Below are 26826 nucleotides of genomic sequence, written 5' to 3'. Positions count from 1 at the left end.
CATTTTTTTACACGTGTTAAGTTTTTTTTTTTTTTTTTTTTTTTTTTTTTTTTTTTTTTTTTTTTTTTTTTTTTTCTTTTTTTTCTCTAATTATGTGTCACTTATTTTCCTATGTGGCGATCTAGTGGCAATCTTACACGTATGAAAAAACTTGACACGTATGAAAAAAATTGGACGGAAGTGAAACAAAACCAAACGTTGCAAAACGTGGTACACTTCGTTACCCAAAATTGCTCAAACAAAGTTTATATACCAATGCTTGATTTCGTATATAGTTTGTTACCTATCTATGCATTTAACCCAATTTGGAAATATATGGACTCGTGTTTTTCATACCTAAGTATTTTCTTTTGAACCAAATCAAACATTTGATTTGCATATTTTATTTGCTCGTTGCAATGACAACTCCATTACCACTATTTGGTTACATCACCATGTTGACCATCTCTTCAATCTATATAATCACCAACAAAACCTTGAGTGCGAAGACAATCCATCATTTTTATTCTCCCTCTACAATTCTACATATACATACATGACAATACACTGACAATCCATCACTCTCTTTCTTTAGATCATATGATAATTTCCCATGTGATGAAATTTTACCAAATTATATTATATGATGCAATTGATATGTTAAAATATGTGTAATAATAAAATCAATTAATGTATAAATACTAATATAATCACATATTTGAAAGAAAAACCACTGGGTGTAATGATAAACCTATATACTACGCACCACTACAAAATAATTATTAGGCTGAAGAGATCCTCAATCATCTTTCGTTCAGAAGCAATGAGAAGACAAGATCTACCTTCCAAACTTCTATTGGTAAGGGATTACTTAGTGAATCTTTCTATTAGACACCTTATAAGAACATAACATAATGCTAATTCATTGATGATGACTCGGCTCATTCACTTGTTAACTCAGTTTCATGCTAGGTTATAATTGAACGAGAATTTTATGAGGAAAAAAGAATATATCAATGGAAAGAAAAGACTTCTCACTGAACAGAATAAACCCCAATTGGAAAGTATCTCGATACAAATCATATTAAAACGAATACTACATCTCAACACAAATCATTCCATTCAAAATTTAATTTTGACACAGCCTCCTTTGTATTTTTAACGCTTTTAAGTGTGAAACCTATCATAATGCATTCTCAACCGAATCCAATCATTTTCCAATAAATCCAACAAAAGCAAAAAAACCATAAGAGCTTGCCATACAATCTATCAAGTGTGGTACCTTCATGTACTCAAATAAGTCAACCTCCATATATTACATAAAAGAAGATAACATTGTTTTATTACATATAGAAACTACACCGAAAGACTGTAGTACTACACGCAGCTACAATCTGTTCTACTATTAGATGTACACAATATAAATAATATAAAGAACATAATATACAAAAATTCATTTATAAAACATGATTCAAATGGATAAATTTTATTTCTTATTAAATTAAATCATATACAAACGCATCTCCCGTGCATATAACTAATTAACATGTGAAGGTAAAAGATCTACACTAAGTGAGTTCAACTTCTGTATCATCTTACTCAAGGTAGTCCTGGAATTCACAAATTAATAAAGAAAGATCAGTGCAGTAAAAAAATGTGGAAAAGCACAAATATATGCAAATGCCAACTTTAAAGTTAAAGTGTAGCAAATATATGAAAATTTTAAATTCTTGGATAATAAGCCTAGCACATTTTTAAAACACAAGTAAAATTCAAGTTCATGCAAACACCAAAAGAGAAGTAAAAACCAAACCAGTTATTCCACTAGCAACAAACTCAACCATACTAATATGCAGTTTTGATTTCATTAGAAATGCGTGATCTTATCGCGACTTAAATAGTGAAGAACTACAAATAGTTGAAGATGGTAACAAAGAAATACTTAGGAACTAAAATTCAAAACCCATGGCCAGTGTGAACTTTCTATAAAAACTATATATAAAAAATGTGTCACTGCTTAGCAGTAGTCTTAATAGTTAATACAAATTGTCCACCTCCAAACTTATCCACAAATAGTTTCAAACCTCCCATTAGATAGAATTCTCGATCTAACACAAACAATGCCATTATAATATACGTTTTAATCACAAAATACTTATGTGGGCGTACCTTAAGTGGATAAGATTTGTAAAGAAGGCTTTTTGGAAACTACAAACACTCCATCCTCAAACTCTTTGGCCATCGCTAGTTCAACTACACTCCTTTACTTGTATTCATATCATGTTTGGCCCTAACGAGAAATTAGATTTTGTTTTGAGAAACAAAATAGCTCCGACAACATTTTAGTGAGAATTATTAAGCATAATATGGTGAAATGAACAGATTGACAATTTCGATAAACACACTTGTAAGTCATAAATCTCAAAGTTTGATGACCCAACAATAACCCACCATCAATAACCTCATCCATATAATAATCTTTTAACATATTTCCAATCTAAACCACTCAATTCTATATTTTCAGATCCATGAACATAGAACCCTAAAAGAAACTAGGTTACATTGACACGCCGTATCGGACACGGATACGAATTGTCGAACACGGCAAAATATCAAAATTCGAGGTAAATTACATGCAATATGTGTCCGACACGGACACGTGGATACGTATCCGACACGGATTTTTTTCAAAATATGGCGTGTCCATGTAACCTAGAAAAGAAATAACTAAACTACCAAGTAAGCACTCCAAACCCAACAACGCCAATCTTCAAGCAATGCTTTATGTGACTTGGGTTGTCCGTGTGCAAAACCATTAGGATGTACCACGAAATTCAGAATCAGGGAATCTAATGTTACCTACAACCCAAAAGGTCCAAATACAAGACCAACATTATACTTGGATTTAAAAAACAAATGAGTGCATGTTGTCGAATAAGCTCTCAAAAGCCATAAGCAATTAGATATAGGTATTTCTCAAGTTGAATAATAGTGACATAGTATGTTTAACATACTGTGACAGGACACAGGAGCAAAGCATGTTGGGAGGCTTCTTAAAAATGTTAGTCATTCAGCAAACACATGGTAATATTAGCTAAGCATATTTTTTCAGGATAATACTATCAGGCAGAATGAGTATTTGATCAGTTTCTTTTGGTTTCTACATTACTAGCTTGGACCACAAGCAAATAATGCAGCAAAGTTAGAAAATAAGTAAGCAAAGCAGATCCAGTATTGGAAGTAGAACTATAAAGCAAACCAAAAGAGAAGGTCAAAAGACATGAGTTAACTGTCACTAATCTTAAGTTAAAAGCGTAAGCTCCTTCTTATTCATGACTCACAGGCTCACAGCCCATCAAAACAACACGAACTGAATGAGGATTAAACAGTATTTACTTTACCAGTTACCTTGAAAAGGTTTTACAATTCCAAAGTTGGGCTAACCAAAAGAAGAAAGAAACGAAACAAAAAAACAGCAACTATCTTTGTACCTGAAGTTGGAGCTTCTTCCCATACAACAGCATCACTGCCATTTTCTTCACGCCTTGATTTCATGCCAACTCGGCGATCAGAGGGTATTTCTTCATTTGAAATATCATTCGCTTCTTCTAATTCTTGATGTTCCCTCCGGGCAGCTTCTTCCTGTTCTTGTTGCCTCTTGAGTAAAGCAGCATAATAAGCTTTAACATACTCATCCTACACCAGATGAGCCATTAGAAAAAGAAAGAATAAAATAAAAAGAATAAAATAACTTCCAGTTAGTAAATCTTCAAATTGCATGAAACAAAACACAAAGTCAATCACTTTCACGAACCTATATACTCTTCTCATCTTTCTCATCAACTCTTGATTTTTTGTCTTCAGATGAACCTTCAGTAGCTGAACTGTTTTCCATTTCCAAGTCCTGCTTCAAATCTCCACGTTGTTCACTTGTCAGATTCATACCCTGCTTGATCAACCACGGAGGCACAACCTTCATGGCCCCAGCTTAAGGTTTGGTGTCCTCTTCCATTACTGCAACACCAGATAGAGCAACTTCCACCTGCCACACAGTCAAATACTATATGTAAATTATAAGCAAAGCAACTAATATGAAGGATCTGATCTTTATGTTCAACGCTATTTCAGTAACTGTTTTCTTCCAAGAGATTTCTAGTCGTAACAAACGCTGCAAGAAAAACTATCAACTAGAGCAACAAAGAAAAATGTCTAACGCAATGGAAAGAAAATCCTGTCCATGTGTCATGCAGTTGTTTTAAAACTGAAGTACTTAATCCAACTAGACCACCAACCCTGTTTTCAACCTAGTGCAATTGATTCTCAAGGGAGGCGATTTGGTAGGGTGTTATGAAAAGGAAAATTGACTTTGCTCCTCCACTTTATTAAATTATTAGAATCAAGGCAAATTAGAAGACAAATTTCAATCGGAAAGAATCAAGACAGTGGATACCTTGTGGGTGATCCGGTGATTTGTGATTGGAAGTGTCTGAATATGTAACCCAACTAGAAATTGCCCGTTTAATTTGGTATGTCATTTTAAATGTTAACTTACACATATATGGTAATTTAATTTGATGTACGATACCCGTTTAAATTGCGCCGCCTCTTCCTCGCATTGTCGTCAATATCTCCCTCTTCAGCAGCAAATTTGTCGCTCTCGGCAACAAGTTCACCACGACAGCTTTCACAGCGAAAAGATTCATCATCAGGAGAAACCAGCTGCAGGGCATCAAAAGCTGTATACCTAAAGACCAGACAACTATGAGCTATTGGGATAAACAAGTAAATGTAGATATGGAAAATGGAGAGCTCAAGACCATGAGTGACAAACCTTCTCTGACAAGGACATACATATTCTTGAACTGTGTTCCTGTTCTCCAGTTCATCCTTCAGTTTTTTTCTCATTCGATGCAGCCTGTATCTCACAACGTCATATATCTGCAATATATATTCCATTAGACCTTATGTTTCATACAAACAAACATGACATATTTAATACTTCTAATCCAGGCAACAAATACTACATTCTCAAAAACTGGTTAAAATGATACATCACTGAATGTTGTGTTAACACTCATTTACAAGTTACGCTTTAACCTTCTTGTTACAGATAACAATTAGAAACCAATGTGGCATAGAACAATATTAAAGTATAAGCTTCCAGACATCTGTAAAGAGTAACCTAAGCATAATCTAAGCAACAGTAAGAGTGGGTGTGCAGCTTGATCTTTTCTTCACCCTCCTTCCCAGTTTGATGACCATCAGCAGTGGCAGCTACTGCGGCGCTAAACAATTTTGCACCCTTAGCTGTCTGTACAAACCAATATTTCAGATAAGCACCACCAACAAATATTTGTGTGTGTTTGAATGAGTGCATTAGTGAAGCATATTTAACACACTGTGATGCGCAAGAGCTATGTTGAATTTTTGCAGAGCTTCACGCTATTAAATCATGGAAAGATTGATGTAGGAAAAAAAGATGGCGGACATTAGCACCTTCAGACTTGCTGGAAAACAGTGCTCTTTAGCAGTTATTCTATTTTATTACTAGCTTCTAAATTAGGAATCATAGTTTAATTCACTTTAAGTAGGATCAGTATTATGTGATTAGTAGTTTCCAATAGCTTTTTAGTGCTATCTATTTTGGTTTCCTAACTCGATAAGGAACAAGAGTTGGGTGGTTTCCTATTTGGGATCCAAGTATCCAACTAAATATGTTCATATTTAAATGCAGGTTAGCCTTCATTGGTATAAGGGGCTGTTAATGAATATTATTTTAAGAGAACTCTTTAGTTTTAGTTTCAAAGTTACATCCTAGTTACTTCAATTAAATTAATTGGTATCCTTCATTGTTAAATCTTCCGCCAACAAGATACACAATAAGTTCAAGAAAGATTAAAAGAAAGTGGAAAAACATATCGAGGTGTATATTTCAAGTTATACCTAATTCTAATGTGCTTTCGAACCAACAAACTAAAGTTATTATTGTGAGTTATCTTTTCTTATAGTTTCTTTTTCCTTCTTCTTTCAATCTATTCTCCTCTCGTTCTTTGTTTTGCAAGTTATCACAACCTTTCAACTTCTAGCAGATTTCATACATATTATCTTTTAAACAATGTAAGGAAAGATATAAGGACAAAACAGACATTTGCAGCATATTTAGTTGACATCACATAAACCCGCATTTTTTTTTCTCTTTGTTACTGACAATACAGGCTAGATATGGTATGACAACTATGATAGTTAGATCATCATCACAGCATCACACTAGTAATTATTATTTAAGTGCTTCGCCCCTTGGAAGGCAACTTCTATAATGGTATTACAAAGAAACCAACCTCTTTCCTATGATCCCTGGTGACTAGCTTTTCCTCTTCAAAGAAGCGCAAAGTCCGTCGGAGTTGCTTTGAGTGCAGCTTTAAATCCTTTGCCAAATCTTCTTCTCTAACCCATTGAAGCCTGAATAAGAAAAAAGCCACCGCTAAGAATTGACAAACAGGCGGAAAAGGGCTTAGGTCAAAGCCAATTCATTAAGGCCGAACAATGCTCCATAAGAAATTTGTATGTAGAACAAAATGTCAACAAGGACTATGGGTAGAAGAATAACAAAAACAGGAGAGACAAGTTAGTGCCTTACACGTGTTTAACATCTTAGACATACTAACCCCCAACAAATATGCCTAAACAATTAGCAATAAAAAATAAACTAGTAGAAATCAAACTCATGTCGTTACAGAAATGCATGGGACCCACACAGAAATAAGTTGACTGGCTATTCTCCACGTGGGTGATCTCCTGATCTACTAGATTATCTTGCCAGAATCAAGCTCATTTATAACATTATAAAGAAAGGATCTAAAACCGGAAGACATTGACGTTAGCATATACAGGGAACAAACTTTTATACAGTATGCTAGATAGAATTCTCATCCTCAAATTGTAATTAGGTAAAATGGAAATGCACAATACTAATCTCAAAACTACAAGAAATTCCATCCATTTCTCAAGAGGCAGGAGATGGAAGTGATTCAGGTTCCAGATTAAGGAAGAAGAAACACCAATGAAGTCATTATAATTATCAATCCACAAATGCATTAACAGAGTAAATAACAACAAAAACTTGAGCGTATAAACTTGATTAGCCGTATCCATAAAGCACAAAGGCTCAGCACTGGAGCCAGAAATGTGTTGCATGTGGGCCACTCAGAGAAACAAAATGGTTTTCCTTCAAATTATTATTTTTTGTTTTGCAGAATGTAAAAATTTGTCGCGTAGAATTGGAATCAACTTGACGTAATACTACTTTTACTTCACACTTGCCGAGTCAAACAAAGTACCTGGATAAGTCCGACTGAATCAAATCACACTAAATATAAACACATGCACTAAAATATCAAATAAAGTAGTTATTTACATGAAACATTCATTAAATTGTAAATTTATTAAGTTGAAGCATCGTAAAAAGTCAGAAATGATTTTAAAACAACGAAAATGAAGATGGTCTACAAGATACAATTAAGGATAGATTTTATTATGCTTGTATATAAATAAGTAACTAACAAAAGTTCAAACTTTCAAATTTGTTAACCCTTTCGATATCAAGCGGGAATATCTAATTTTTTTAAAAAATAAAATTACCAAAAATTTATTCTCACACATTAACTTACTTAAAACACTTAATTCCACACTAGTCACTAGTTCAAATTAATCAAAATTGTTAAAAAATTTGAAACAAAAACAAAAAATAATACGCTAGTGAGACAAATTGTTAAACAAAAAATATTTTAAAAAATATTCAAACTTTTAAAACAAAAACAAAAAATAAGAAATTGAAGAAACAAATAATGACATGAAATTTAAACAGAAAGAAAAAATACCTAGTGAGAGCATCAAGAACGACAACAGCCATTTACATGTCATGTACATTGGTGCTCTTCGTTGGATGTTTGTTACTAAAAACTTGACAGTTAATAATGAGCAAACGGATGCCGTAAGTAGTGACAATACCTTTCAGGAACACAATTAAAAAAATAACTTCTTCAGGAAGATGGATTAATGAGAATTAGTTAAATACCTTTATTTGATTGCGGCTGTTTTGTTATTAAACTGCATCAGCTGCGTTGCACAACGGAGAATGAAGTTTTGCATATTTTTGTTTGTGCGAGAGAAGAGAGAGAGAGAGACGAGAATAAAAAGCTTCAAATGGCTGGTGGCAGTTGAACGGTGGTAACAATGGAAATGGAAAGGAAAGAGATGAAGAGGGCGTTGGTTTTTCTTTAATCTAAATTAAAATCTACGTTTTAAATTACGTTTTCACCTTTTTAATTAAATATCATTAAATTTACTTAGCCGGTTATCAAAAAAATATTTTAAAAAAAATACTTGGACCAGAAACCTGCGTACTCTAGAACCTCTATTTTTAAATAACAGGATATGTAATTTTTTGGTAGGGATGAAATTACATGGTGTAATACTAATAAAGTTACAGCCATAGGCTTAAGTATGTATTGTCACTATAAAATTATAGATTAATGAGTAACAACATGCAATGTGTTCTCATTAGAATTAAACATGGCAAGGTGCAAGATGGCCTCAGCTTCCTTCCGATAGCTCTCTATCCCTTTTAAAAGAGTGTTAAAGTCGATAAAGTATTTGAAAGTAGGCTGTTCTAAAGTCAAAGTCAACATATTTCAAACTATCATAATAGAGTAAAATAGAATGAGAATGTTGACTTTAGCCTTTATTTATTGACTTTAAAATTTCTAAAGGTGTTTTAAATTTTACTTTATTGAAAGATTCTTTTAACACTACTTTTAAAGGGATAGAGCTTGACTCAAAATTTTAAAGATAAGTTTATTTGATGTTCTTCAAAGATGCAAACCATTGTAAGAAAAGGTGTATCCTTGCGTTGCGTAAAGGTGTGGTTTGAAAGATTCACCATGTGCTGAGACTAAGTTCACGAGCCTCCAATAAGTATGTTCCTAGGAACTTGAATTCCAAGATGAGCTGTTTATTCAGTGAAGAATTCTTTATAATATAAGTTAGTGACTTAATATAGATAAATGTCAATATGTCATCACATGTTTGCTACTGTATATAGCAGGATGCATATGTTTCTGACCTGGTTTTATATATAGCAGGATATATATGTTGGGGATTATATCAATACCAATCGATTCCCCCACTACACAGATAACTTGTATGAACACACTTCAACTCCAGATAAATCTCAAATATCAACTACAACCTATACTAACATGCCCAACTCACTAAACAACTATTAACAAATGATAATAATGTAAAGCGATAAAAGCAAAACCACAACACAAAGATTTACCGAGTGGTTGCCAATGATGCCTACTTCCACAAGAGCCATTCTTAATAAAATGGGAAGGAAGATTACAATCTCTCCTTACAAATCTCACCTTACTAGATCACTCTTATCTCTTTTCTGTGGTTGTATCTCTCAAAGGTACTCTCTTTGTTTTAGTCCGATTCCAATCCTTCCGACTTGTTTGGTTAGGTTTTCCAAAACCTTGATTTTGGTTTTATCTCCAAAACCAAATTTCGAAATTAGCAAGGGCCCACGAAAATAGAACTGGCCGGGCGCACTCAAGCTGGCGTCGTAGCTTAAAGACTGGAAAGATGGCTGGCGCTTCTTTTGAGCTGGTCGCCTTCTTTGGAACTCGATTATGAGTCGCCTATCTGGCCCGGTATCGACTTCCGCGATGTCGAGTTTGCCCGTTTACGTCGGCTCGGTTTCTCTCCTCATGTGAGGGATAACTCAATGCCCCACCTCGAAACCTCCATGCAATTGCCAAATCAAGAGAGGGAGTCTTTTGCCATTCCGTGATAGCACAACAAACATCAAACTTACCTTTCGGTAAGACTTTGTCATCATATCCCGACCCGTTCTTGACGGTATGGATCTTCTCGATACACAAATGCTTGTCTTCGAAAGTACTTCTCTAATCCAATGATAACGCACGTGTATGTGCTTGGATCTAGAATGAAAACTCGGATTCTTGCTCAAGTGGATGGCGCCTCGATATCACATAGAACTACAAACCGCTGTTTTACGCTTTAGCCCTATTTCGTCGAAGAACCTCTTCATCCATAGCAACTCTTTTGCAACACTTTCGGTGGCAATATACTTTTAAATGAAGTGGAGAGGGCAACACACTTTTGCAACTTAGATTGCCAAGAAACCGCTCCCCCGCAAAAGTAACCGGATAACCGAGGTGGACTTCATCGAGTCAACATCACCGCCATGTCCGCATCGATTGCCTTCAAGTAAGGGCTTACTTCCACCAAAACACAAACACGATTTGGAAGTGCCTTTGAGATATCTCAATATCCACTTAACACCTTCCCAATGCTCTTTACCCGGATTTGGATTGAATCGCTTACCACCCCAACGGCAAAGCAATATCCGTCTAGTACACACCATGGCATACATCAAAGCGCCCATCATGGGATGCATAAGGAATCTTTTCCATCCGACTCGCTCATGCTCACCCCCAGGACACATCTCTTTGGTCATGCGGAACTCGCCACCAAGCGATTAACCGATCGGCGCATTGATCCATGTTGAATCTCTTCAACACCTTTCACCGATGTAGCTTTCTTGAGAAAGCCACAACTTTCCACTCTTTACATCACGAAAGTGATCCGCATCCCAAGTATCTGTTTTGCTTGACCCAAATCCTTCATCTCAAAGGACTTACTCAAGTCTTTCTTCACTTGGATATCTTGTTGATGTTTGGGCCAACTATCAACATATCATCCACATACAAAGAATAAGACAATGAAAAATCCCCATCCGGAAATCTCTCAACAAACACACAATGATCTAAGCGGACTTCTTGTATCCTTGCTTCGCCATAAAGGAATCAAACTTTATGTACCACCGTCTCGGTGCTTGCTTTCAATCCATACAAGCTCTTTATCGGCTTGCATACTAGGTGCTCCTTGCCTTTGACCTCAAACCCTTCCATGTAGACATCTTCTTCAAGGTCTCCATGAAGAAAAGCATCTTAACATCTAGTCAACCTCTAGGTTCATACTTGCGGCCATACCTAATACCACCCGGATAGAAGTCATCTTCACTCTGAGAGAAAAATCTCATCAAAGTCAATCCCTTTCCTTTGACCGAATCCCTTCACAACAAGGCGAAGCTTTGTGCCTTGGGTGAGGATTGTTCTCCTATGCTTGACTTTGTATATCCACTTATTCTTGAGAACTTTTCTCCCCGTGGGTTTCTCAACTAACTTCATAAGTGTGATTCTTATGCAAAGAATCCATCTCGCCATGCATGGCCTTCAACCATTTTTCTTTGTCTGCAAAGGCCTCTTGATAGTATATAGTTTCTCCACCATCCGATAGTAGCACGCACGCATGTGGTGGATACCGGTTGAAGCTATTCTCCCTTCCTCGGACCTCCTTGCCCCATCTGGCCGGTGCCTCGGAGGATACACTTCGCTTGCTCGGTGGTGGTTCATGCATCTCATCTGCATCTTCTATACCAATAGGTTCTATCCCATCATGAGCAATAGGATTCTCATCATGAGCTTCAAACTCATGGTTCTCTGCATTCTCAATGCCTTACGCGACGTTCCACAAGAGGAACTTCGGTTCGAATCAACAAGATCATTGGTGAAAGGCGTAGCTTCTCACCCTCCTCAAAGTCTGCTATGGTTTGGTCTTCTAAGAACACAACATCTCGACTTCAGATTACCTTCTTGTTGATCGGATCATAGAGTTTGTAACCAAACTTTTCATCTCCATAACCCGGAAAAATGCACCGCTTGGCTTTGTCATCAAGCTTGGATCTCTCATCCTTCGAATATGCACAAATGCCCTCGCACCCAAATACCCTCAAGTATCCATAATCAAAATCTCTGCTGACCATACTCTCTCTCGGATAATCACTATTCGAGGAGGCTTTCTTTGGTGACAGTTGATCACATGCACTGGTATGCAGACGATTGCTTCTACCCAAGAGCTTCTAGGTAGCTTAGAGTGAGATAGCATACATCTTATCCTCTCTACAATGGTACGGTTCATTCTCTCTGCTATTCCATTACATTTGCGGTGTCTTGGGAACGGTCCGCTCATGACGAATCCCATGACTCGGCAAATACTCTTCAAATGGCCCAATGTACTCACCCCCATTATCCGGCGAATACACTTCAACAACTTCCCAAATTCTCTTTCCACCATGTTTGTGGAATTTCTCAAACACGCCAAGTACTTCATCCTTGGTCTTGACTATAGGCCCATATCTTTCTTGGACGATCATCAATGAATGTCAAAAGTCTGAAAACTCCCCGGTGGGACTTCACTCTCATAGGACCACATAAGTCCGTATGCACTAGCTTCGAGGGCGGTGTCCTTTTGTGAGATTCGGAATCTTTGGAAAGACACCTGTGTTGCTTTCCTACCAAACAATGAGTACATGTATTTAAATGTGTACCTTTAATGTCCGGCATGGCCTTTTGCTTAGCAAGAACTTCCATCCCTTTTTATGCCCATGTGACACGATCTCTTGTGCCACGATTCGGATGAAGCTTCTTTTCTTTGATTCGCTTCGCTTTACACAAACTAGCCCGTGTTTTGTAAAGAGAGCAAGTTTTTTCTTTCCTCCGCTCGCTACAATGGAACCTGCGGTGGGTTCCATACCCCGTTACCAAAACGAGTTTACAAAGCCATCATCATCTAATTTCCGGCCGAAATTAGGCTTTAGCCGTATGTCGGGGACATGTCTTACATCCTTGAGTGTCAAGGTGTAGCCGACATTGGTTTCTACATGAACATCTCCAATGCCTATAATCTTGAGACTCCATCATTACCCATCCTTACTTCACCATATTCACCACGGTACCGTAGGTAGTGAAGAATCCCCAATGTCGCGGTGTGGCGTGATAGGATGCTCCTCAGATCTATCACCCACTCAGTATCGACATGAGGTACTAAGACAAAGACGCACCACATCGACAAGAACTAGTGCGGTAGTATCTCCGCTTTGTGTTTCCGTTCCTCCGCACCATGTCTTCATGTACCAGTTATTCTTCTCATCCCTCTTGATTCTTACGACTTTCATATCCGAAGTGGCCTTTGGTGGCACAATAGTAACATTGCCTCTGCCTTAGGAGTTCTAGCTTCACCCCTAGATTTACTACATCATCACCTCTAGAACGAGATGGTTTTCGCCGACCTCTCCCCGTTTCTCTGTGAAAAGGACCTCCGAGTTAGAAGAGCATTCTTGCACTCCTTCTAGTCTCCTCATTCAACAAAGGCGTGGTAGCCATCTCCATGGTAACAATTCCATCCTTGGTCGCTCCATGTAGAGAAACCGCTAATGTCTCGGTAGAGAGCCTAATAGAAACAAAGCCTCAACTTCGTCTCCCAAATTGATCTTCATCAAATGCATCCGATTGATGATATTCTGTACTTCATTAAGATGCTCGGACATTGAAGAACCTTCTTGGTACTTCTCGTGGTTCGCAAACTTCTTAACGACTAGCACTTTGTTTCCACCTCGACTTTCTCTCATAAAGGTCTTCGAAGTTTCTTCCATAGGCTCAAGGTTTAATCTTGGGCCACATGGTGAAAGACAATTCGTCAATCCATCGTCGAATGTATCCAATCGGCTTTACGTCAAGCTTTTTCCACTTTCGGCCTCGGGCCTTTTTTCGGTTTTACTCCCTCATTCTCAATGGGAAGTGCCAAGTCCTTTCAAAATAGCAAGTCTTCCATCTTGGCTTTCCGGATGGTGTAGTTCTTCCTATTCGGACTCATCATCACGAAGTGTTCACGGAATGGTCTATCTCTACAAGTTATTTAACCTCAAATCTTCTCTCGAATTTTAACAAACACCTTCCCGACCAAGATTCGGATAACACCCTAGGCTATTCTAACCAAGGCTCTGATACCACTTGTTGGGGATTATATCAATACCAATCGATTCCCCCACTACACAGATAACTTGTATGAACACACTTCAACTACAGATAAATCTCAAATATCAACTACAACCTATACTAACATGCCCAACTCACTAAACAACTATTAACAACAGATAATAATGTAAAGCAGTAAAAGCAAACCACAACACAAAGATTTACCGTGGTTCGGCCAATGATGCCTACTTCCACAAGAGCCAGTTCTTAATAAAATGGGAAGGAAGATTACAATCTCTCCTTCTGATCTCTCACCTTACTAGATCACTCTTATCTCTTTACAGGGTTGTATCTCTGTAAAGGTACTCTCTCTTTGTTTTAGTCTGGATTCCAATCCTTCTGACTTGTTTGGTTAGGTTTTCCAAAACCTTGATTTTGGGTTTATCTCCAAAAACCAAATTTCAGCAATCGTAGTAGGGCCCACGAAAATAGACTGAAAGCGCTGGCTCACACTCTGGCCGGTCGGCTAAAGACTGAAGCCGAAAGGGTCGCCTCTATGTTCTTGGAACTCGAGCCGAAGTCACTTTCTCTCGGCCTTGGTAAAGCGACTTCTAGCGATGTCGAGTTTGCCCGTTTCTGTCCAGCTCCAGTTTCTCTCCTCATGTGAGGGATAACTCCAACAATATACACATGGATATACGACTAAGAAAGTTATAGCCATAGTCTTCAGCATTTGATGCCAGACAGAGTATAGGATAATGAGTACAATTCGATGTTTTCTCTTTGAAATTAAACATGGTGATGGGTGAGGTGTTAGATGGCATTAGCTTCCCTTAATGATAAGTTTCTTTGATGTTCTTCAAAGATGCAAACCATTGCGGGAAAAGGGCATATCCTTGCTTCCGTGATATGGTTTCTAGGAACTTGAACTCTATTATGAGTTGGTTTTTGGTGAAGAATTTCTTATGCAAGTCGTGACTTCATGGAAATAAGTTTTAACTCATTTTAAATGAAAAGAAGCAAAAGTGCAGAGCTAAAATTGTACTGGTCAATATCTTCTTGATGGATAGATATTGCCTAATTATCCAAAACTAATATGAAGAGTTTTGTTCTCAGATAAAACTTTTTCCTACATATTGTGAGATTTTTGTTCTAAAGTTGAGACATTCATGCACTTAAGCTGTGTCGTAGCTTAACAAGGCAATTTTAATTTTCATTATGGCTTTTCCTATATGAACTGCACCCCTATACTTGGCTTGGAGAGAAAATTTGGAAAATGTAATAGAATTATATTTTTTCTAAGTGCGAGTCATTAATTTAACTGTTCCATTTGAACAACTGGCAGGTCCGAACCGTGCTTTTGGAGACCTGATTGCAGCAGCCGGAATAACAGATGCCATGCTAGACAGTTTGATCGCTCTGAAGGATTTAGAAGGAGTGGAGGGATTGTCCCCTCTAAGTGAAATTGAAGACACTATTTCTGAGAAAAGTCAGAAGAGTTATACAAGAGCTGAAATAGAACGCCGGAAGCAGGAGGAAATTGACAAATCACGAGTGAGGCGAGTCGATGAGAAAGGAAGAGCTTATGGAACTGGAAGAAGGAAGTGCAGTGTAGCTCGTGTTTGGATTGAACCTGATGAGGGAAAATTTCTTGCGAACGATAAGCAATTTGATGTTTACTTTCCGATTACGATCATCGTGCGAGACAAAAACTTTGGGTCTTTGGGATATCAAGTGTACTGTGAAAGGAGGTGGTATCTCAGGTGAGGTTTATTTATTTATTGCTTTTACAAATTGTCATACATATAGAGGTTAAATTCACAAAATTCTGCATATGCGGCTTTTTGGAAGGTTCATGGGGTGTTTTGTTTTGATCGATGGCCAGATATCAAATTGACATAAGGAGAGTTATATCAACACCTATAGAATTAGCCAATAGCTAATAGGGCTGAAATGCCATGATCCTAAACCCCACATACATGCAATGATGCAAAACTCGATACTCACAAGTCCAACAAACCACCATGGTCATCATTGCCAACCTTCAGACCAAAAAGTACAAACAAAAGTGTGTAGAAAATGAAGCATTAAAAACAAGCAAACTGGACCACCAAAGCAACACCAGTACCGCAGTTGCCATCAGACCTCTCCACCAGAAACTGCGAACGATCCACCCAAGCACATGATCCTGATCTATCCCAACCATCAATTGTACCTGTCCCACTCCTCTTCCAACCGTTCTCCAGAGTACTGCAAGTCGGGCTTTTCTATGTTCTAGAAATGTATGGTCTCTAAGATGTAATGTTGTTCCAGAGATTAAAACTGTATTTTCTTTGTTTTTAGTAGGCGTATAGTTTAGTCCACTAATTGGACGAGTAGCCCCTTGCTACATGGACCAAAAACATTGTAATCATTACTATTACTATTATAAATACAAAGTGAATTTTACAGATAAAAAAAAAATTTAGTCCACTACTTGTGGCGTGGATTCTCGCAAGTGTAGGAAATTTGGAATTTCAAATGTTTCGAACTGATTTTTGATTGAGAGTAGCTCAAGATTCATGTTTGTTGGTCTGTGGAACCGTCGAGCGAATGAAGCTCTGGTATCTCACCAGCAAGCTTGAACGACATGTGGGCATCGTGTGGGAAGAGAGCCAAACGACTTGGTGAAGTCGTTTGGGAAAAGCACTGAGCGGTCTACATGCACCGTTTGGAAGTAATGTTGTTGGTTTTACCTCCCAACGACCTGATGGTGTCGTTTGAAGTTAAAGTTCTGAAACTTTCCGGAATTTCGACAGTTTAATGAAATTTCGGCCCAAAGCCTATTTTCTCACCTTTTTCTATGTACACCTATATAAAGAAAATAAATTAGGGTTTTGAGACAACTTTGAAAGATTCATTTCTTGGGTATTGTGGGAGCTCTATTGAGCTAGGGTTTGAGTGAGACCTCTTGTTCTTGATTCTTAATATCTCTTATAAACTCTCCAATCTTTGCTATAACGGAAACTCGGCTCTTGTGTGGATGTAGGTAACATTTACCAAACCACCTAAATCTTTGTGTCTCTTCAAATATTTATTTTCTTATTTATTGTTTGCTTGTTATGAGTAATGATAAATTAGTGGTTTTGCTTGTTTGAGTTTGTTATGATAACTACCAAAGTCTTGAGTGGGTGATTTTCTTGGTGTGAGCTCCAAGTTGAAATCATTTGGGATAGAAAGTAGCTAGATTGAGGTGTGACTTTCTAGTGAAATCTCCCAACAAGTGGTATCAGAGCACGGTTTTGAATCATTGAAACAAGGTGAGTGAGGAAAGACTTCACATTTAGCATTGAGAGCTAGGTATTTGAAGAAACTCCTCTGAGAGGTTCTCCACCGTTGTTTTGGTTCAGTGGAAGTCATGACAACCGAAAAGGAAAGCTACAAGATAAAGAAGTTTGACTGAACAAACTTCGGCTATTGGAAGATGCAAATCGAGGACGTACTCTATCAAAATGATTTGATGGAAACATTGATAAGTGAGAAGCTCGATGAGATTCCACAAGACAAATGGGATTTGCAAGATAGAAAGGCATTGGCCACAATCCGATTGAGTCTCTCGAAGTCGGTAGTCTTCAATATTAAAACCGAGAAGACGGCGAAGTCTCTCATGGAGGCACTTACTAAGATGTATGAACAACCCTCGGCCGCGAACAAAGTCTATTTGATCACCAAGCTATTTAGTATGAGAATGTCGGAGGGGACCTCCTTCAAGGATCACCTAAATGAATTCAACCAAACTAAGGACCAATTGGAGTCGGTTGAGATTACATTTAGTGATGAGGTGCTAGCTTTGGCGATACTTGGACAATTGCCTCCAAGTTGGAAGGCGACTATGGCGGCTATTAGTGGCTCTGCGGGAATTACCAAGTTGAAGTTTGAGCACGTTGTTAGTATGATACTAACCGAGGAAACCGGAGACAAGATTGTCCTTCATCTTCTCAGGGTCGGTATTGAACATTGAAAGTAGGGGAATAAATTCAAACAGGAGTCGTAGTAAGAAAAAGTGGAGGGGGAGATCGAAATCTCAATCCCCTCAATTGCAAAGCGTTTGAACACAATCCTCGAGACATAAGTGAAGTTGTATGTTACAATTGTGGTAAGCATGACCACTATAGTAACAATTGCCCAACACCAAGAAACAACAACAACATTAATAAGAACAAGAAAAAGAATCAAGAAGCTAATATTATTGAGATGGTAGATGATGCTTTGATATGTTCGATGGAGTACAAGAAGGAGTCTTGGGTACTTGATTCCGGCGCATCTTTCTATGCTACCTCACATCGAGAGTTCCTTGAGAACTACACCGAAGGTGACCTTGGAACGGTCCCCTCGGTGATGACCAACCTTGTGATATTGTCGGCAAGGGTGACGTGCATGTCAAGATGAATGGCTCATCATGGTTATTGAGGGACATCAAACACGTTCCGGATTTGAGAAAGAATTTGATTTCTGTGGGGCAATTGGCAAGTGAAGGATTTGTTACAGTCTTCACCGGTGATACTTGGAAAGTCTCGAAGGGTTCAATGGTTGTTGCAAATGGTAAGAAAGATGGTACTCTCCACATGACTACACATGGGTGTGAGTCGATTGTTGTGGTACATGGCAAAGAGGATCTGAATGTTTGGCACCGCAAACTTGGTCACATGAGTGAGAAAGGAATGAAAATCCTTCAGTCTTCTAGTAAACTCCCAAAGTTACAGGCGACTGAAATTGACTTCTGTGAGAACTGTGTATTTGGAAAGCAGAAGCGGGTGAGTTTTCAAAGAATGGGTCAGACTCCGAAAGCTAGAAAGCTTGAGTTGATTCATATAGATGTCTGGGGGCCAGCTAATGTCTCTTCACTTGGTGAAAAGTTATATTTTATGACTTTCATTGATGACCATACTAGGAAGGTGTGGGTTTATTTCTTGAGACACAAGTCAGAAGTATTTGAAGTGTTCAAGACTTGGAAGGCCATGGCTGAGAATGAGACAAGCTTGAAAGTAAAGAAGCTGAGATCCGACAACGGTGGAGAGTATGAGGATTCAGGTTTTAAGAAGTACTGTGCTGACAATGGCATCAAGATGGAAAAGACTTTGTCAGGGACACCTCATCAGAATGGGGTTGCAGAGCGGATGAATAGAACACTGACAAAGAGAGCTAGGTGTATGCGTACACTAGTAGGCTTGCCCAAGCAGTTCTGGACAGAAAGTGTTAGCACAGCAGCTTACCTGATCAATGACCATCAATACTTTTGGACTTTAAGATTCTAGAGGAAGTGTGGAAGCGGGAAAGATGTGAACCTTTCCTATTTGAAGGTGTTTGGTTGTGTGTCCTATGTCCACATTAGTGACCAAGCTAGAAGCAAGCTTGATGCTAAGTCACTAAAGTGCACCTTCATCAGCTATGGCGATAATGATTTTGGGTATCGCTTTTGGGATGATCAAAATCGGAAAATCATTCGTAGTAGAGATGTTGTGTTTAATGAGAAGGTGATGTACAATGACATAGATGAAGCACAAACCAAGAAATCGGGTACAGAGAGCGGCACAGAGTATGTTGAGTTAGAAGACTTCGATGTAAGTCGTGGTATAGTGGGAGCCCCATAGTCAGAGGATGACAGTAGTAGTGACTCAGAGAATAATGAGGATACTACACCACCGAGTCCATCTCCACCTCGTGCCCCAAGGAAGACATCCAGGCCACATGTACCGAGTACGAGATATCCGGCCCTCCACCTATGTGAATTACTTGCTACTTACTGATGGTGACGAGCCTTAATGCTATGATGAAGCATTGGAGGCGAGTGATGCAAGCAAGTGGGAGCTTGCTATGCAAGATGAGATGAAGTCCCTCATCTCTAATGACACGTGGGAGTTAGCCAAACTACCCATAGGCAAGAAGACTCTACAGAACAAATGGGTGTTTAGAGTCAAAGAGGAACATGATGGTTCCCAGAGATACAAAGCAAGGCTAGTAGTCAAGGGTTTTCAGCAGAAAGCAGGCGTTGACTTCATAGAGATATTCTCCCCAGTGGTGAAACTGAATACTATTCGGTCAGTGTTGAGTATTGTTGCAGCGGAAGATTTGTATCTTGAGCAGTTGGATGTTAAAATTGCCTTCCTCCATGGTGACCTAGTTGAGGAAATTTACATGCAACAACCGGAGGGTTTCATCAAGAAGAGTAAAGAGAATATGGTATGTAGGCTCAGAAAGAGTTTGTATAGTTTGAAACAAGCCCCTAGGCAGTGGTACAGGAAGTTTGATAACTTCATGCAAGGAAATGGCTACTATAAGTGCAACGCTGACCATTGTTGCTACTTCAAGAGGTTCGACTCCAGCTACATCATCCTATTACTATATGTTGATGATATGTTAGTAGCGAGTTCTGATATGTTAGAAATTGGGAGATTGAAAGGGAAGTTGGCAAGTGATCAGTTCTTTATGAAGGACTTGGGTGCAGCGAAACAGATTCTAGGGATGAGGATCAGAAGAGATAAAGCGAAAGGTATTCCAAGTTGTCTCGGATGATATGTTAAGAAGGTATTGAAGAGGTTCAACATGGGTACTGTGAAACCAGTTTGCACACCTTTGGCAGTCCACTTCAAGTTGTCCAAAGAACACTCTCCCAAAACTGTTGAGGAAAGAAACTTCATGGCTAAGGTACCATACGCCTCTGCCATTGGAAGTCTTATGTATGCCATGGTTTGCACGCGTCCGAATATAGCCCAAACAGTGGGAGCTGTCAGTCGATTTATGTCTAATCCTGGCAAGCAACATTGGGAAGCTGTGAAGTGGATATTGAGATATCTAAGATGTACCACAGAGAAATATGCCTATGTTATGGAAGGGGTGTTGTGAACCTGCAAGGGTATGTGGATGCCGATTTTGCAGGTGAGGTAGATCGCAGAAAAAGCACTACTGGTTATGTCTTTACAGTAGGTGCTACTACAGTGAGTTGGATTTCTCAGTTATAGAAGATTGTTGCTTTGTCTACCACAAAAGCAGAGTATGTGGCCGTTACAGAGGCAAGCAAGGAGATGATCTGGTTACAGGGATTGATGGAAGAGCTTGGGATGAAGCAAGAGAGGAGTGTGTTACACAGTGACAGTCAGAGTGCTATACATCTTGCTAAGAATTCCACCTTTCATTCTATGACCAAGCATATTGGTCTTCGGTATCATTTTATCCGATCTCTGTTGGAGGATGAGGTTTTGGCACTTGAGAAGATCCAAGGGAGTGATAATTCGGCGGATATGTTGACCAAGACCAGGTTTCATCGAGAAGTTGAAGTTGTGTTCAACCGGTGGGGTCTTCTTGATTGAAGACCATGATGGATGAGCCGAGTGTGTCTTTAGTAAAATTGGAATTGGATGGAGTTGTTACAATTGAGATGTGATGTGCATGTAGAATCTCGAAGGTTCCAAGTGGGAGATTGTTGGTCCAAACCGCCGAAATAATGAAGCTCACGGTATCTCACCAAAGAGCTTGAATGACATGTGGGCATCGTGTGGGAAGAGAGCCAAACGACTTGGTGAAGTCGTTTGGGAAAAGCACCGAAATCAGCGTGCACCGCTTGGAAGTAATGTTGTTGGTTTTACCTCCCAACGACTGATGGTGTCGTTTTGAAGTTAAAGTTCAAACTTTCCGAATTTTGACAGCTTTAATGAAATTTCGCCCAAAGCCCATTTTCACCTTTTTCTCGTTAAAGGAAATAGATTAGGGTTTTGAGACAACTTTGAGAGATTCATTTCTTGGGTATTGTGGGAGCTCTATTGAGCAAGGGTTTGAGTGAGGCCTCTTGTTCTTGATTCTTGATATCTCTTGTAAACTCTCCAATCTTTGCTATAACGGAAACTCGGCTCTTGTGTGGATGTAGGTAACATTTACCGAACCACCTAAATATTTGTGTCTCTTTGCATATTTACTTTCTTATTTATTGTTTGCTTGTTATGGGTGATGATAAATTAGTGACTTTGCTTGTTTGAGTTTGTTGTGATAACTACCAAAGTCTTGGGTGGGTGATTTCCTTGGTGTGAGCTCCAAGTTGAAATCATTTGGGATAGAAAGTAGCTAAATTGAGGTGTGACTTTCTAGTGAAATCTCCCAACAATGTTGTGCATTAGGAAAGTGAGAATTGGAATCATTTAATCATTTAATCATTTAACCACCTTTAGCTAATTGGATTAATGTATTTTTGTTATATTGAGTGGATTACATGCAAGCAAGGTCTAAGAAAATGCACTGAGGCTTAAGCCTCAAGGTGCGCCTTAAGCCTCACAGGTTTTCACACTAATACTTTTTTTCCTCCATTTTTCTTTTCTGTTTTTTGACACTTAACCCCCTCATAACTTCTTTACAAATTAAGCAATCCCTATTAGGCTATGTTTTGAGCATCAAAACACCTTATTCTATTAGAAATCCCAAACTATCGCCATCAAATCCCAATTTTTCTTTATTCTATTTTATTGAGGCTTAAGCCTCAAGTGACTCGGAGGCTTGCCGTAAGCCTCACAGAGGCAATGAGCCTCAAGGCTTTGATGTGTTTCTTAAAACACTGCATGCAAGGTATGAACATGAACATATTAAGAGGCATAACTCCCATGATCCGACCTTTGGATGAGGATTCAACACTACACCATATCTGTTGAAAAAAGACACTTTTGGGTGTCATTTTTAAAAAAAAAAGACACTTTTGGGTTTCGTATGGTGACCCGTTTTTTTGCGCTTTTTTTCTACAACACTTGACAAGTGTCGGTTTTGTTTTTCATTTTTAAAAAAAATGCGAATCGAGGGCAAAAAATGCCCCTACAGTTCAGAAGCATTAATAGCATCAGTAATAAACAGATACTTGTGCCTTTTGAAGTGTGTAGTAATAGACAAAGCCCAGTCCTCATCCATCATCAAATGGCTAATAGTAACAATTTTATAGCCTACTCAAAGATCTCAAACTAATAACAACAGTTAAAGGTTCCCATCAAGAAGTTACTCACTAACAAACCATTGCAGCTTTTTTAGTACTTTTACAACCCACTAACAATACCACAGGCATGCGTGTAATTAAGATCTGCAAGTACATTGCATCGAGAATCTACTAATCTGCATTTCTATTAAAGCTAACCAATCAATCAATGAGCTTCTCACAACAGATTGATTCTAAGACCAATTCAACAACCAAAGTAGTATAACGTCCTAAGTATAAGCAAAGATTCGAGAAACAAAACAAATTAATGTAAAGTAAATTGAATGTTATGTCCATATCGATGTGGCAAAGGAAAAATCGGGGGACTACGTAGGCGGGGAGAATATTGTGAAGGAGTAGATTCCACAAGCAACCACACCGCAAAATACTATGGTGAACACCCATCCAAATAAGAATTTGATGAAGAGCTTCGGTTCACGCTACTGCCAAAAATAAAACCATAGAATGCTTAAGAAAATAATGTATTAGAGGTCTTTAAGAGCAGTCCCGTTCGTGTAATTATATTTGTAAAACTCACCCAAGGATCGAATGCCTATGCCTATCAAGGAACCAACGAAAACATGGCAACTTGACACCGAAGTTTCAACGTAGTCATCATGATCATAGTTGCCACAAGATTACACAATTGTGAGGCCAATCCTCTAGAATTGCTCATATAAGTAAGCTTCCGCCCTAGGCGCGAAGTTAGTTTCCATCCCCATACATAAAATCCTATTGAAGCTGCAAAACTCCGCCAATGCCTCTAATCAACCAAGTGACTTTGATAGGACCCTAAGAATATCTTAAACGTTGGCATAGTTAGTGAATGCAAAACCCAATTACATGCAAGTACAATGAATTTGGATAAGAGTTTTTGCTATTTACGGGCAACATTGTAATGGAAGTTTGAAATGTTGTATATCTAAGTGATCATGAGCCCCGAAAGAATAAATCGACTCACCGCATCTTGTCCGTCTCCTGAAAATTTAGCCCTATGATAAAATATTTCAAAAATGGCTCCATAGGGGCTCGCAATAGCTGCAATCTCAATAGAGGATTGAATAAACCTGTAACTCGATTTAAATGAAGGTTTCAGGAAAAACAAAAAGGATAATAAAGAAGTAATAACCAATTTATCTATATAGGTAAAACCTACGCAAGAAGGCATGACACTAGGAGTTGTGGAAAACCAAAGAAGTTTTCAATCTCGTCAAATATTGATTTGTCCTTACCTTCTCATAAGGTTCCCCATGGCAAAATTCGATAGTATTGAAACTGGAATCACATTTTCACTTACTACTCACCATCTGATACGAAATAGAAAGGAGAAAAAAAAAAATCAAAATCAATGCATTTTGGTACTTTTCACTTATCAAGTTCTCCTCACTTTGAGGAACAAGAATTACAAGACCGAAGAATAAACTAATAAGTTGTTGAAGCTCACCAGAGGAAGTCTCTTTAGATTTAGAAAGAATGAATCAATGTAATATTTTTGATGTCCCAAAACCGACATTCTCTCATGAACCTTGAGTTTAAGGCTAGAATGATTCCCAAAAGCTTTCTCCAACCATTTGGCTCCTAACCTTATGATTCGATCTTCCGAATCTACAAGCACCATAAGCTTAGGCCCGCTTAGACAAATTTCTCCGATAATGGAGCATTTGTTGAAGTGGCGCGATTACATACCCTCTTGAGTAGTCGGTACATATATCCACCGTGGAATTCTACCGTTCCTTCATCACTGACCTACACTATATAGTCTTTGTAGTAACACCTACAACTGCTACTATACTTCCATTGGGAGAGTCCTTGATAGGCAATGCCGGAATAATGATGGCGAATCAGAAATTTGCTTACTTTCACATGCCAAGAAGCCGCACCATCTGGTACCGATATTCCTACAATGTTGATTAGATCATCTGGTGGGATTGGTTTGGGATTTCCTCTAGTCTCACCGGTTATAGGATCAAGTGATTCCATGATACCAAACTGCAGAGTTATGATGTTGTCTTTGCCCCAACCTTGATCGATAATATCAAGAGTTTACAAGTTCGTGAGTAGATGTAGAGCGATATAGTTACTCCCACGGTCTCTATGGAAAGCTTGGACAACACCATTTTTGTATCTAATGGTTATAGCATTGAGAGCCCTTCGACTTGCAAAGAGGGCCCATGTCACATTCCTCATCACTTCATAACACCCAAAATGTGAACATACCACAATTCTCTTCAATAAATGAATGCTAGGAATACATGATTTAGAAAGGTGTTCATGAGACTCTAGCCAAAAACAGAATAAAATAATTAATGAAACGAACAAACAAGCGAGCGAAAGAAAGAAAGAAGTTGGTAAAATGTATCATGGATCAAGATCCACCTCAAGATGTCTTTGCTTGCATCACTTATCATAATGTCGATAACAAATTCAGAAAGCTTGACTGAGCACGTGTTATTTCCACGGTTTTCAATATATTCCACATCCTCAATATGGGATCCCATTTGTAGAAGTTAAATGTAACGAAGGCCATACGCTAAGGTGTTTATTGATTTCGTTGTATAGGATTTGGTGAAGTGCCAACTGCGGTTAGCATCCCAATTAAAATCGCAAAGCATGACCTGCATTAAAATTTAGAGAGGAATAATGGGTTTCTCATCAATAGACTTGTAGAATCACAAATATCACGTGCTCTCGTTATTAAAATTAGAAGCGGAATATTCTCTCTTAACAACAAAACATCCGCATCTCGAACTACTAGTAGGCGGACGAGTGCAATTTATTTAAGACTTATATGAATTGGTAAACCTTTCGAGAACCGTTCATTGAGAGGAATGAAAGAGCTTAACTTGGTTAAAAATACATAACAAGCGGCGGTGCAACCGATGACCACATTGTTTGATAAAATTTCTAAACGTGCATAAAACCAACAAAGAAATCCAACTTACCATTATAGCAAGACGAAAGCAACAAATACAACATGTAAACGAAAGACAATTTGTATTTGCATATGAAAATTCCTCTTCTTTCACCTCCTTGTGGAACATTCTTCGTCGTCCCCTTGGAATTGTATTCTCATTCATAGAGAGAGAAACAACATAATCTATCGAACACCTTCTTCTCTGGACCCCATCTTAGCCACGGGAGATTGGAAACTCAATCAAGAAGATTTCTCGACTATTTCCGCCATACAAGTATTAGTATAGTAGTAGTACACTAGTACTACAAGAGAAGTCTCGCAATAATAGTAGTACTAAAAGAGAATAAAGATATGAAAAGATTGTTTATACTAAATGTTGTGTCACTTTGCCCATCTCCTCTTTTAAGTTTAAGACAAAGTTTTCAATTTTCAAAAGTGAAGATTTAAGGATCCTTCTCATCCACAATACCATATCTTCCCTCCCTTTTTTCAAGATTACTTGTGCATGCATATTTGGACCGTTGGAGTGGAATATCGATTTTTTAAAAGTGACGAATGATATGAACAAAGTCAGGATGCTAAGAGTGGACTGAGGAACTTGTGCAGCAGGTAAGAACCTAGCTTGAAGAGCCCTAATTATATTGGAATCAATATTGATTCCAATATAATTAGGAAAAATCAGCTCATTTCAAGATTCTAGCCTTGTCGAATGTGGTTTTACAAAACTGAAATAATATAGACCATTACAAAAAGTAAACACAACTTTTGGAGATTACACAAAATGAAATGAGCTGTGCACCTGCAGTCTAAGGTAAGAAAAGATTGGAGTCTCAAGCAAGCGGATCAACTTGTCCAGCTGGACCAAGAACTTAACATTAATATCTTCCTCCACCAAGGATCCACGGAACTTGCGTCTTTAATTAAACCCGTCAAGAAAGACAAGTACAATCCGTAAAAGCTTCACAAGGGGTTTAAATGTTTAATTGCCTGCCTACGATGCACATGACAAGTTACCCACCTGAAGTTAATAAGCAAAGACTTATTGTTGC

At 38.3% G+C, this 26826-nt stretch overlaps 2 pseudogenes across 1 annotated transcript; one reads left to right on the top strand and one right to left on the bottom strand.

Annotated features, from left to right (window-relative positions):
* Positions 1 to 3280: 3280 nt before the first annotated feature.
* LOC147504078 (uncharacterized) lies at positions 3281 to 8193 on the bottom strand (annotated as a pseudogene). The gene is made up of 8 exons (XR_015220986.1): positions 8054 to 8193; positions 7857 to 7938; positions 6318 to 6438; positions 5162 to 5290; positions 4811 to 4917; positions 4565 to 4723; positions 3794 to 3968; positions 3281 to 3675 (listed from the first exon to the last, which is right to left on the bottom strand). The product of XR_015220986.1 is annotated as an uncharacterized LOC147504078 (transcript).
* Positions 8194 to 14497: 6304 nt separating this feature from the next.
* LOC147504077 (small ribosomal subunit protein uS9m pseudogene) lies at positions 14498 to 15647 on the top strand (annotated as a pseudogene).
* The last annotated feature ends 11179 nt before the right edge of the window (positions 15648 to 26826 follow it).

Source organism: Coptis chinensis, chromosome 4 (genome assembly GCF_015680905.1).
Source record: "Coptis chinensis isolate HL-2020 chromosome 4, ASM1568090v1, whole genome shotgun sequence".
In the NCBI taxonomy this organism is placed as follows: domain Eukaryota; kingdom Viridiplantae; phylum Streptophyta; class Magnoliopsida; order Ranunculales; family Ranunculaceae; genus Coptis; species Coptis chinensis.
Note: the sequence above shows the minus strand (reverse complement) of the source record. Positions and strands in the feature narration are given on the sequence as shown.